A 13,133-nucleotide genomic window follows, 5' to 3' on the forward strand; every position below is an offset into this window, starting at 1 on the left:
GCTCTAGTATTGTGACTTTCATCTCTATAATTTATTTTTCTCTTTATACCTTCATATTTACTTTTTTGCACATGCATTATATTCTTAATATCCTTTATCTCTTTATGCATATTTTCCATAGATGTCTTGCCAGCCTATTATTTTGGTGTAAATCTTAAAGTCAGTTTCTCTCTCTTCTCTAGTTTCTGTTCTTGATAGGCTTTATGCTTTGGCTCTATTTTGATGCTTCATCCAGCTTATTCTGGAGCTATAGAATATCATGTGTTATATTCAGATTTTCTAAACTCCTCTAAATTTGATTCTTGCCCTGGATTCTTGGTAAAATTTTTAAGGTTGTACTCTATGCACAGTTATCTATGTCCAAGAGAAAGCTTGTTTTCCTCTGTTACTTCTCCAGGAATAATGATTTATTCCATTTGTTACCTGCAGAATTTTCTTTCCAGCTATTATTATTTGTTTAAATTCTCTCACTCACTCAGCGCTCTTTTTTCCTTACACTTTTCAGTTCTGTGCACCATCCTGCCTTATGGGTTTTTTTTTGTTTGTTTGAGGCTTTTCTCCTTCTGGATTATTCCCATTAGAGTTTCCCACCCCAGAGACCCAGATGATGTCCCTCCACATAGCTGGGTCACTGCAGAAGTGTCAGTTGTGTATTTCTATGGTCCAGCTTCCAGAGGCTGACTTGCATATATACACCTCTTGCCAACAGTTCCACTGCAGTCTCTCTTTTTCTGTACTCATTGGTCCTTTTGTAGGCAGCATTCCTCAGTGGTTTACATTCCACCCTACATCTCTGAGGACTTGTGTGACTGTGCCTGTATGTAGTGGGATTCTAACTTGACACTATAAGAAGCTCTATATTGTGTATCTGCAGCAGGAAGGACCCGGGTCATGCTACATCTATGCATCTCCCAAGCTGTGTTTGGACTGAGAGGTCAGATATAGAAATATCCTACCTCATCTTAGAGTTTTTTTTAATTCAGTATTTATGGAGACTTTATCCAGTCTCTGTTGTCCTGCAAAGTTCTAAGAATTGGGAATTTTTCCTCTCATTGATTCTGACAGGTGAAATTCTAGAAGATGTCTCATGTAACCATGTTGAAGATGTCACTCTCCACTACTATATAATTTTATTATTATAAAATTATACCTACATAGGTTTGTATCCTTGGCCAGTTTGTCAACAATATCCTGTAAGTATGATGTGTCCTGAATGCAACATATCAGAAGGCACAGGATTGCAATTTTTCCCATCAGGGGTGACATTAGCTTGATATCATGTGCTTTCTGATATGTTGCACTCATAAGAATGCATCATTACTTTGTTCACTTGGTTAAATACTCTTTACCAGATATCATATCTATAAAGTTAATATATTATTCTCATAATTAACAAGTATCTTGTGAGGATTTATTGAGAGATGTACATAGTCATCGCATTTAATATGAAAATTCTTTTGCTTCCTTTGACTATCTGCACTTGTATTTTGCTTTAGGAAATGAAAACTGTCACTTTCGCTTACTGGAAATAATGATTTTTGCAAGTGGAGGTTCTGAGATAGTTAATTTCAGAACCTCCACCATTACTATAACTATCAATTGAATAGTTAATATTTAATTACAGTACTAAGAATCACCATCTCCTATTTTAGGTTACATTTCCATGCATGCTTATCTGTTTATTGTCTTTAAAAAAGCAAAATAGTGATCTAAAATTTCTACAAAATTGGAAATATGCTTCAAACAACTTCAATATTAATGAAAATTTTCTGCTCAGTCAGAAAATTTAGTTCGCATATTTTGAATGTTTTTATGCATAAAATCACAATGTTATTCTACCAATACAAAAATGTTGTTGCCTTTAAGTGATTTACATTAATCTTCTAGTATGCAAAAACTGCCAAGAATATCCTTTAAGGATTACACCTGTGTATTGTCCTGTGTGTTCTCTTTAAATAAATTCTCAGTCAGATAAACTGGGGTAGAACACAGGTTTTATTTCTGTTGGGCATTTGACAAAATATGCTCATAGAATAGGAGGAATGTCGCTATTGATCTCATAGATTATTTTTGTGGTTCTGTGCACTATTATGAAACACAAATCACATGATATCTAGAATATTACAAATGTATTTAAATTATTGTTTTTTCTGGTCTTATTATATTTGAACCTACCATTTCTGTCAAAATTCACCAGACCAAAGTAATCGTACACTTTTTTTCTCTGTGTTCTAGATCTTTGCTTTTCAAAAGGGTGGCCTGCCATGACTGGGAAGATTGTCAGAATGCAGAAACTCAGGCACCAGTCAAGAAATTCTGAACCTGAATCCACATTTTAACAAGTTCTTCAGTTCATTTTTGTATCACTAAAATTTTAGAAGTACACTTTAATTCAACATGACCGCTCCCATCTGAGAAATAATAATGTGTGAGTTTGAAGGGATTCAGTTACGCTAGAAAAGCCATGTTTTTATCCTAATAAATCTTGAGGAAGAAACCATTTCTTTTAATTCTTATCCAATAATGTAGGTTGGAAACTTGATTAGGTTATCTTCACAGAGATGTGACTTACCCAACTGTAGGTATTAATTTTTGAATAGAGGGAGATGTGTCTCCGCCCATTCTTTGTGGGTATTGGTTAGTTTACTGGAAGCTTATTAAAGAGGAAAGATTTGCAAAGAGTTCCTTTTGAGAATGAGGAGAGAGGTGAAAAACCTCAGCCAATCCATGAGGCTAAAAGTCCACCAGCCAAAGCCCTTTGGAGATGAAGAAGGAATACTTACCCTGGGAGATCTTCATGAAACAAGAAGCCAGGAGAGAAAGCTAACAGATGCGACCAAGTTCACCATATGCCTTCTCAGTTGGGAGAGAAACCTGGAATTTCATTGGTCTTTCTTGAGTGAAGATAACTTCTTGTTGGTGCTTTAATTTGGATATTTTTATAGACTTACTTTAATTGGGACATTTTTCACAGCCTTAGAACTGTAAACTAGCAACTTATTAAGTTCCCCTTTTTAAAAATGATTCTATCTCTGGTATATTGCATTCTGGAAGCTAGAAAACTAGAACAAATGCCAACTAGCTTTTATGATATAAATATAGCATTATATGTATATATATATGTATATATATATACATATGTGTGTAAGGTCTTAGTTATATATTTTATCTTCCACAAAAGTATAGTATCTGTGATTGATTTGTTGTTCGTATGTCATCCTCTTTCTTTAGAGACAGAGGGACACATTAAGAATATCACTGTCTCAAAAATTACCTTATTGGATAAACCACTTCCCTCACCTTACTCAGAACCAGTTCTTTTAGCTGTCTCCTTTTATCTTGGGTCAAATTACAAACTATTCGGATGCCTCTTGGTGAAATGTGTTTAATTTCAAGGACTGTTGATATTTAGAGACAGGGCCATAGACTTCTCCAGGATGAGTGTGAATGCTTGGATCCTAGTCAGAGGAATTTTTACAGGGATGTGATAGTGGAGAACTATAGGAGCTTTGTCTCCCTAGGGATGCATCACATCTCTCCTGAATTCTTAATCTGACCTCGGGGACATATTTCTTTCCTCTGTTGTAAATCACTGCAGAGCTCCAGTTTTCCTTGCCTGTGTCTCAGACCCTGAGTTCAAGGAAAAGATAAGGTTATTATTGATGTAGAATTAAGCATTTTCTTGTTTCATCTGGACTGTAACCTTTCCCTTTCTTCAGATGATTTTCATCTTCCCTTCTAGATTCTTATAATCCTGGAAATTTGTTTCATAAAACCTTGTGACCTACAAGTTAAAACTCCAATTTTGAAGATCTTGGACATTTTTTTCAGTAATTCTTGAAAGTGAAGCTCAGGAGCTGTGAATTTAAAGTGCTTCCTAATTAGTTTAAAGGCATTGTCAGGGAACAGGCTTAGAAACAATGCCCTAGAAACACTGGACATATTCTGTCTTTGTGGAGCACAATTTGGGTTGGAAAGTGGAAAATCCCCAGCTGAATCATGTTTGTTTTTCTAGTAAGCATATCTTTCTATCTCTAAGCTGGTTGTGGTCACATTTCTCAAGCAGAGAAAGAGCCCTGACGACTTTGCTCCTCCAATGCTTTGGGATATCTGGGAAATTTTGTGCATGTTTCTAAGGATTTTTCTGTCAGTTAGGCCATTTCTACAATTTTGCTTTAGTCTCATGGCAGAACTATGCAAGGGTGGTGTTCTAGTTTACTAGCTGCTGGAATGAAAGATATTAGAAATAGAACGGTTTTTAAGAAGGGAAATTTTTTAAGTTACTAGTCTACAGTTCTAAGCCTGTGAGAAATGTCCCAGTAAAAACAATGAGATAGAAATATCCAATCTAAGGCATCAGGGGAAGATACATTGATTCAAGAAGGCCAATGAAGTTCAGGGTTTCTCTCTCCACTGGAAAGTCACATGGCAAAAATGGGAACATTTTCTAGTTTTCTCCAAAGGCTCCTTTTTTTCATGAAACTCCTTGGGAGCATTATCCTTCTTCATTTACAAAAATCTCTGGCAGTGTGGGCTCTTCAAGTTTCCAGCCTACAGTGACTGATGATAGAGATAATAGAATTATATACCATGGTTGCAGAACTACATCAAAAATCTAAATTTTGAATGCTGCAAAGAGCAAAGGTGAAGGTCTAATCAACAGAGTGTTGGCCAAGAACTCATACTGAAGCAAAAACAAGGACAAAATACTCTTGTTGACCCTTCCCATCCCCCCAGTTATTATAAAATTAATAATGTTAGGGTGGGCAAGCCAATGTCAGGGTTTTCTGTACACCAATTAAAAAAGATAAATTTACAGATTGAATGCATCATGGGTTTAATGATTTTAATACTGGACTGATTTAAAAGAGATAATTAACATTCTACAGTTATACTTATGAATACAGTATTTCTGATGATGATTTTGTATGTGTTTAGTATTTCATTGTCAATATAAGTTCCAGGAATTGGGGATTTTATCTCTTTTATTCACCATTGTGTCCAAATACTATGAAACTTGCTGGCATGGAACAGTTGTTCAGTAAATATTTGTTCAATGAATGAATACCATATACGACATACTCAATGAATGCTATTCTCAACAATTTTCCAAGTATTAAATGCCACCATCTGAAAAATATAAACATGCATTGATAGATTGCATTATTTTCAAAATATTGGCAGCACTTCCTGTTCTGGATGTATCTCTGAAGGGAGATCAGACTCTTCACCTTACTGACCTCAGGCTGAGCCATGTGACTGACTAGAAGGAACATGTTCAACCTATGAACAGAAGCTCTAGGAATCATCATGTGGATCCCATTTCTTTTCTCCCCTTTGCTGTGAGACCAGCATTTCCAACATTTCTTCCTTCTGTCTTAATTCCAAAGTGAAGATGGTATAAAAAGAGCCACAGGCTACCTACCAAGGAAAGAAATGTAAGTGAGAATTAAAACTTTGTTAATGTAAGTCGCTAAGATTTGGGAGCTTTTATTCCTCCAGTATAATCTGGCAAAGGCCCAGCGATACAGCACATAGTACATAAAAATATAGAATATCACACACAAAATAAGAATGTAAAAAATGAATTCAATAAGCATTGACTAAATACAGCTGTACACTTTTCATCCCTTAACAGAAAGAAAGAAATTCTAGTTCAAGATCTGCCTCAAATATCACTTAACTTGAGCAAGATTCTCTGACCACCCCTGTAGTAGTCAGGACTTTCTTGATTGCACAAAGCAGAAACACAACTCTAACTAGTTTTCCACCACACCTCAACCTGCCCCTCTTCAGTTTTCCTTGTCTAAGTACATGGTAACTCCATCTTTCTAGTTGATCAGGTCAAAAATGTTTGAGACATCTTTGTTTGTTCTCTCTTTTATGCCATATCCATTCTGAAAACAAATTGGGTCGTCTGAAAATATTTCCAAAATTTGATCATTTCTCAATACTTGCAGGTCCTTCAGTGGTTCAAGCAGTTTGTCATTTCTCAATAGCTTTCTGATAGTCTCCCCATTTCTACCCTTTCCACCTAGAGTCAATTCACTGCAAAGCAGCCAGTTGATGCTTTCAAACATAAAACATGAGTCAGTTCATGTCACTCCTCTGCTATCCTTCTCACTCAGAGTAAAAGATAAAGTCTTAAAAATGGTCAACAAGGCCTTAATGTGATCTGGTCACATTTTCTTACTGATTTCATATCCCAGCTCTTTATAAATTTCTCACTCTGTTTTAACCACATCACTAGTCTCCTTGAAATGTACAAGGAACATTCCTGACTAAAAGCCTTTTACTTGCTGTTCTTGCTGCCTGGAATGCTCTTTTCCTGATATCCATGGCTTGCTCCCTCACTACCTTTTTTGTGCAATCTCCTTATCATATGTAAAATTGTAATAACCCCTCTCCATTCTCTCTTTTCCCTTTCTCAACTTCAGTTTTCTCCATACACTCAAGTCATCTCTATACTATATTTTTGTCTGCACTATAATTAGTTTATTCTCTCTTTTCTCCCACTAAAATTTAAGCTCCATTGGGGCAAGGGTTTATATCTATTTTTGTCACTGGCATATTGTATTAAATTATTGTCATGGTTAGGGACAGGTGTCAACTTGGCCAAGTTGTGGTACCTGTTCATCTGATTGGGCAAGCACTGGCCTGTCTGTTGCAATGAGGACATTTCATAGGATTAGGTCATGATCACGTTAGCTACATCCACAGCTGATTCCATTTGTAATCAGCCAAAGGGGAGTGTCTTCTGCAATTAGTGATGCTAAATGCAATCATGGGAAGCCTTTTAAGGAGGACTCAGAGGAGACAGGTCGCATTCCTGCTTTGGCTGGTGAGCCTCTCCTGTGGAGTTCATCCAGGCCATCCATTGGAGTCATCGGCTTCGCAGCCTGCCCTGTGGATTTTGGACTCTGTGTTCCTACGGTCACGTGAGACACTTTCAGAAATTTTATATTTGCAAGTGTTCCCTGTTGATTCTGTTTCTCTAGAGAACCCTAACTAATACAATTATCTACTATTGCTATTATCTATTGCTATTGTGGCAAAAAATCACCATGAAATTTAATCTTAAAATGACAATAAGGTCATACTATCTTTAATAATTTCTGCATGACAAGAATCTAAGAGCAACTTGATGACTGGTTCTGGCTTGGGGATTCTCGTGTGAGGGCCTGACCAGAAGTGAAGGATTTGCTTCCAAGAGGGCTGTTTCACATAAAAGTCAAGTTGGTATTGGTTGTTGATGGAGGGCCTTATATTTTTTCTTCATAAGGCTGTTCACACGTGGTTCTGGCTTCTCCTAAAATGTCCAGTCTAAGAGAACAAGACAAAAGCTGCAATGTCATAAAGACTTAGCCTTAGAGGTTATACCCTGTCACTTTTGTTATATCTTATGGCACACAAGCCAGCTCTTATTCGGTGTGGGGGGACTATTCAAGGACATGAACACTGAGTGGCAAAGATCATTGGGAATCAATTTGGAGGATGGCTAACATACCTATTTGTCCACAGAGCCCAGAACAATCCCTGGTATAATGTCTATTCAAAAAATATTTGATGAGTGAATGAGTCACTTGATGGTAATTGATGAAATAATAGAAGTAAAGAAAGATTAGAAGAACAAAGTCTTAGAATAGGCAGGATTTACCAGAAATGGAAATTCTAATAAACTCAGAATACTCTCCGTCTCTTAGGATATTGCCAGGATCTCTGCATTTATATACTTAGAGCTGTATAATAAGAGAGGAAAAGATCTATACTTTTCCAGTTCTAATTTGAAAAACCCCAGAGTAAGACTCTGGCAGGTATACCCCCTATAACCAATTGGTATGGCCAGGAGGTTAAGGCAATGTGATTAGATTAGCTGTAGTAAGCACCTATACCTGTTAATAGAAGAAGAATATGGAAGGGCATATAGACAAACAAAAATAATCCAACTTGTTCAGTCAAGTTAAATACTGTCTTTTTTGTATATTCCCTAATATAATAGAACATATCATGTGCTTATTTGTTCATATGTCTGTTTTCTATACCATACCTTAAGTTCCTACAATGAAATCTGAATGCAAGACCATGCTTTTATACACTAAACAACATGAGATTTGTAGTCAAAAGTCATTGATGCTTGCATTTTTGCTTTTTCTTTTATTATCTCTGTGGCTCTGGACCAAACTTAACTTCTTTATTTTTTAAATGGTCCTAATAATGGCCTGTTATTGCCGACACAATATACAAGCTAAAAATATTAGTTAATGTCCTTCCTCTTAGGCAAGTCCTGGACATAATTGTATGCCTTAAAAATGTTTGTGAATGAAAAAAAGAAAGAAAAGACTGCCTCTACAAGATGGATCATGATTAACACACAGCTTTCTAAGATACATAACCCTTTCAAACTAACATATTACACCTTCTGGACCATAAAAAAGTCATGTTTTCTTTCCGTATAGAAAATATTTTCACTCAATCACAATATCAGAGATCCTTAAACCATTTAAGTAACAAAACAAATAGAACACAAGGTTAAGAGCAGTACAAAGTCTCATCAAAGTCTATTACAGGCATGGTATGTTCTAAGGCAAAATTTTCCTTTGGCTCTGGCCCTGTAAAAATCAGAACAAGTTATTTGCTACCAACACACAAAGGAGGGAAAATCATAGGAGAAATATTCCCATTTCCATATGGAGAAATCAGAAGGAACACATGGATCGCTGGACTGAAGCAGTTTTGAAAATCTACAGGGCAAACTCTTTCAGATTTCAAGGTCTGAGAGTTATTTACCCTCAGGGCTTTAGAAAGCAGCAGTCCCAACCTTTCCAAGTGCCTTTGTAACAGCCTGCCTCTCTCTGAGTGCAACCTTGGGGGGACATTCCGGAGACCACATTTTTCTCAGCCACAGTCTTTTCAAGCATTGAGCACCTGGGCTGTCTGTCATATGTGGGACACACCCTCAACCCCTCCATGTGGTGGCAGCCAGGATTTTCCCAATCTTTGAGAAATGTGGCCTACCCTCTCCAAGGTCTAAGGTGGCACAATTCTTCCACTGTAATGAGGTGGAAGGCGCACCATGTGCTCTCAGGGAAACTCACCTTCTCCAAATGATTGGGTGGGTCCACTCTCCTGGGCTGAGTTCTCTTGACTGTAGATTTTGCTTCCATAGTTCTGCTTCTCAAAAGCTCCATTTCCAATCCTGTTTTTTTTTTCTGAAATGACTGAATGCTTCCACAATTGGCCACATATTCACATAAGGTACTATTCTCTGGGATGTCCTTTCCTGGGAGCCTAGAATTTTCCAAAACATCAATTTCTGGTTTCTTTGTACCCAAAAGTTCAATTCTTAGCTTATCTCTTTCCTGTCACATTTTGCTAGAAGTTGAAAGGATAAACCATACTACACTTTTCTCATTTAATTTGAAAATCTCTTCTGCTGAATATCTGCATTCATGGCTTTTAAAATCTGCCTTCCAGCCAAAGCCACTAGTCAACTTTACCAGATTATCTGCTATTTTAAAACATGAATTATCTTCCTTCCAATTTGCAATAACATGTGCCTCATTTCTGTCTAAGCCTTATCAGAAGTATCTTTAAAGTCCCCATTTCAACCTACAGTCTTTTCAAAGAATTCTAGGCCTTCTCTATCAGGTTCCACACAACTCCTCTGAAATCTTTCCCTGATCCATTTAAAAACCTTTTCCAACATGTTCAATATTTTCAAACTGAAGCACCCCACTTCTCTTGTACCAAAATCTGTTCTTGTTTTCTAGCTGCCAGAATGTGATATACCAGAGGCAGAATTGTTTTTAAGAAGGGGAAATTATTAAGTTGTAAGTTTACAACTCTAAGGACAGAAACTGTCCAAATTAATGCAAGTATATTGAAAAGCCCAATCTAAGGCATCCAGGGAAAGGTGCCTTAGTTCAAGAAGGTTGATGATGTTCAGAGGTTCTCCCTCAACTAGAAAGGCATATGGCAAACATGGTGATGTCTGCTACCTTTCTCTCCAGGCTTCTTGCTTCATGAAACTCCCCCAGAGGTGCTCTCCTTTATTTCCAAAAGTCACTGGCTAGTGGACTCTCTTCGTTCTCATGGTTCTCATGGTACTATTGCTCCTTTCAAAAGGATTTTAAAGGATTCTGGTAAACTAATCAAGACCTTTTTTGGAATTGGCAGAGTCACATCTGCCTCAAATCAAAGGATAATACCCACAATTGGGTGTGTGGTATCTCTGTGCAGATAATCTAATCAAGTTTTCAATCTACAGTGCTGAATAGGGATTGTAAGAAATGATGCCTCCACAAGATGAATGAGGATTAAAACATGGCTTTTCTGGGGTACATAATCCTTTCAATCCAGCATAGGTGATGAAGAGTTAGGAATTTTCTTCAACAATCCCAAGGAAACCATGCATATATGTCCTCAGCTTTATAGTTTCCTATCTTATGTAGGTTTCAGATATGGTCCCTCAGAAATTCAGACTCAGTAATTTCATCAGAGCATAAAACACCTTCTTATACACTGAAAAAATATAATCTTCAAATTTTACTTTTTCTTACTGCTAACTAAGACTATAAATATCAACTCTGTATGTCCCATTTTCTCAACTGTAAAATAGTTTGGTGTATTGATTAACCTCATAAAATTCTTACATATTCCAATGCCTCTGGGGATTTTAGAACATTGTTCAGCACATCACAAGCTCACAAATGATATCTATTTCTGAATAAATATAATTTTATCTTTTTCATGTTTAGTATAAAGCTTACTGAAAATCTCTCTTGTGTGTTTTCATTTGTTCTTAGTGGTAAATTGAAAATTTCTGAAATAGCATGTCCAAATTTACAATGCTTTGTAATGCAGTAAGTTAAGTGATTAATACACCCTCTATATTTATTAAACTGTTTTGTTTTTGGTTAAGTTACTACAGGCAAATATATTCATTGGGATTGCCACACATTTCCCTCAAACCATATCTCAAAGATTGTGTAATTGAATCCTAACTGTTTATTACATATATCACTGAGTCTTACCAAATTTTCACCTTTCATGTTTTTCACCCTCCTTTGATTCTTAAGATAGATTACAGCATTTACATTTTGTATAGTAATAACATATTAAGTAACTAATACAAAGACTCCTAAATGTCATTTAAATGTTTATTCATTAAAAAGTTCTCATTATCACTTGTTTCTGACTGTTATGCATTTCCTGTAAAATTTTACTGTCATATGCCACACTTCAATGGTTCAAAATTTAAGTGATTATGGTAGCAAAATAATAGTTTAAAATGTCATTATCTAGAACATTCATTTTTTGAAAGAACATCTTTATTGTGTTCAAGATTTTATGGTATGCAGTTTCTTTCATTCTTGCCTTGCAATCCATATTACTGAGTTTCTCTTATTAGATAGGCTTTCTGTTTAGGATTGAATAATATCCCCTACAAATGTTTTGCCCAGGTTTCAACACCTCATTCTGTGGTATTTAAATGATTTATAAATAGGATTCTGAAGGTGTGCCAAAGCTGAGTGAGACTGGGCCTTTTCCCTATATGACTGAAGTTGTTATAAACAAAGGAATTGGACAGAGAAGGAGAGACCACAGACAGTCAATAGAATCTATAACAGAAAGCAGAAGCTGTCTCCATGCACATTACCATATTCTGTAAAAGCCCCAAGGAACCCTATAGATTGCAAGTCTTCCAGAAGATAGTGAACCTAAGATAACACAGGATTTCTAGACCATAAGTCAGATTTCTGTTATTAAGCTAACCCATTTTTTAGTACTTATTTTAACACTCCCCAACATCAATTCTCTATATTATATTTTGCATGACAATATTCACGTCAGTGAATTTTAAGATACTGTTGGTTTTAAGTCATATATGATCAACCATACAATTATTGTCAATAAATATATGCATGTGCTTATTTATCTCTACTATTATCAAGTCTTACCTTGTGTATTAAATTTGCTGTGTTCACAAATCAGTAGTAGTTTTATCTTGTCTAGGTGTGTAGCTATTTAGAAAGGTTTTTTTGTTTGTTTTTTATTGTTTTGCATGGGAAATGAACCCAGGTCTCTGGCATGTCAGGTGAGAGCTGTGCTTGCTGAGCTACCATGGCCTTCCCAAGAAAGTTTTAATTTCACTATCTATTTGTTGAAGAATATTTATTTTCTTTGAAAGAGAAAAACATTTTGGATTTGAGGGATATTTTTATAGTGTTTGAAACATTTTTTCTCTATCAGTTAATTTTTAATGTTTTTATATTTTGTTGCACTTCAGCTATATCTTCTTAGGACATCCAAGACTTGCTTCCTTGCAATGAATCTACTTGCAGAATGGTAGATTCATTCCAAAAAGTTATATTGGGAAAATTTTCCAGCTGTAGTAGCCTTGAGTATTTACACTTCAGTTAAGATTCTGGAAGTAAGGGTAGTTGTAAAGGGAATAAATCATGTTATGAGGATGCAAACAAACTGTGACAACTGCTAGTAACTAAAACCTCAGTATGAAAAGATATCAAGGACATAAAATGTCTCAGTTCAATCTTATTTTAAATGAGTTACTTTTTTTACAATAAGCAGACAGAAAATTTATTGAGAAAGCATGTAAGAGAATATGCAGGCACTCTCACAAAGACAGTGGTGAAAGAAGTGAGAGGCAATAGACAATGTGGAGACATTAGATTTTATATATTAGCTTTACTTACTCCTTTTACCCTTTCCTTGTTCAGAGCTCTTTCTTCTACCCTCCTTGCTCTTCAGGGCAGTGCTGTAGTAGATAGTGCATTTGGCCCCACTCCTATCTGTAGAGGACTAACTCAGATATGGGTCATTTGGCTCCAGATGGGTTGGTTGCCACAGGATGTTTCCCCTAAGTCAACAGCTCCCAGACATGTTGCCTTTCCAGGACACAGGCTTTCCTGACCTTGATTAACAATCCTTGCTTAAGGGTCCCTTCACACTTTTTTTCCCTTCCACTCTCTCTCTATTCTAGTCTGCCTCAATGTCCCTCTCAGAGAGTTCTTGCCCCTTAATCTTAAGGGGTGATGGGAGACTGGCATTTGTCTTCTCCTTGTCAGAGGTGCAAATCCTGCCTGATGGGGTACAGAGCCTTCTGGTTATCT

The 13,133-nt window shown here is 36.4% G+C and overlaps 1 long non-coding RNA gene across 7 annotated transcripts in view; it reads right to left on the bottom strand.

Annotated features, from left to right (window-relative positions):
* Nucleotides 1-3,154: 3,154 nt before the first annotated feature.
* The window catches only part of LOC143681171 (uncharacterized), a 43,968-nt gene continuing 33,989 nt past the window's right edge, over nt 3,155-13,133 (bottom strand). For 5 of the 7 annotated variants that reach the window (XR_013174437.1, XR_013174433.1, XR_013174435.1 and 2 more), the window contains 2 exons: nt 9,096-9,288; nt 3,155-5,421 (listed from right to left, as the gene is read on the bottom strand). This is a non-coding gene — a long non-coding RNA (uncharacterized LOC143681171). Of the gene's footprint in view, nt 5,422-7,099; nt 7,324-9,095; nt 9,289-13,133 lie in introns of those variants that run through there. The other 2 variants (XR_013174432.1, XR_013174436.1) reach the window with 2 other exon arrangements.

This window comes from Tamandua tetradactyla, chromosome 4, assembly GCF_023851605.1.
Source record: "Tamandua tetradactyla isolate mTamTet1 chromosome 4, mTamTet1.pri, whole genome shotgun sequence".
Classification (NCBI taxonomy): domain Eukaryota; kingdom Metazoa; phylum Chordata; class Mammalia; order Pilosa; family Myrmecophagidae; genus Tamandua; species Tamandua tetradactyla.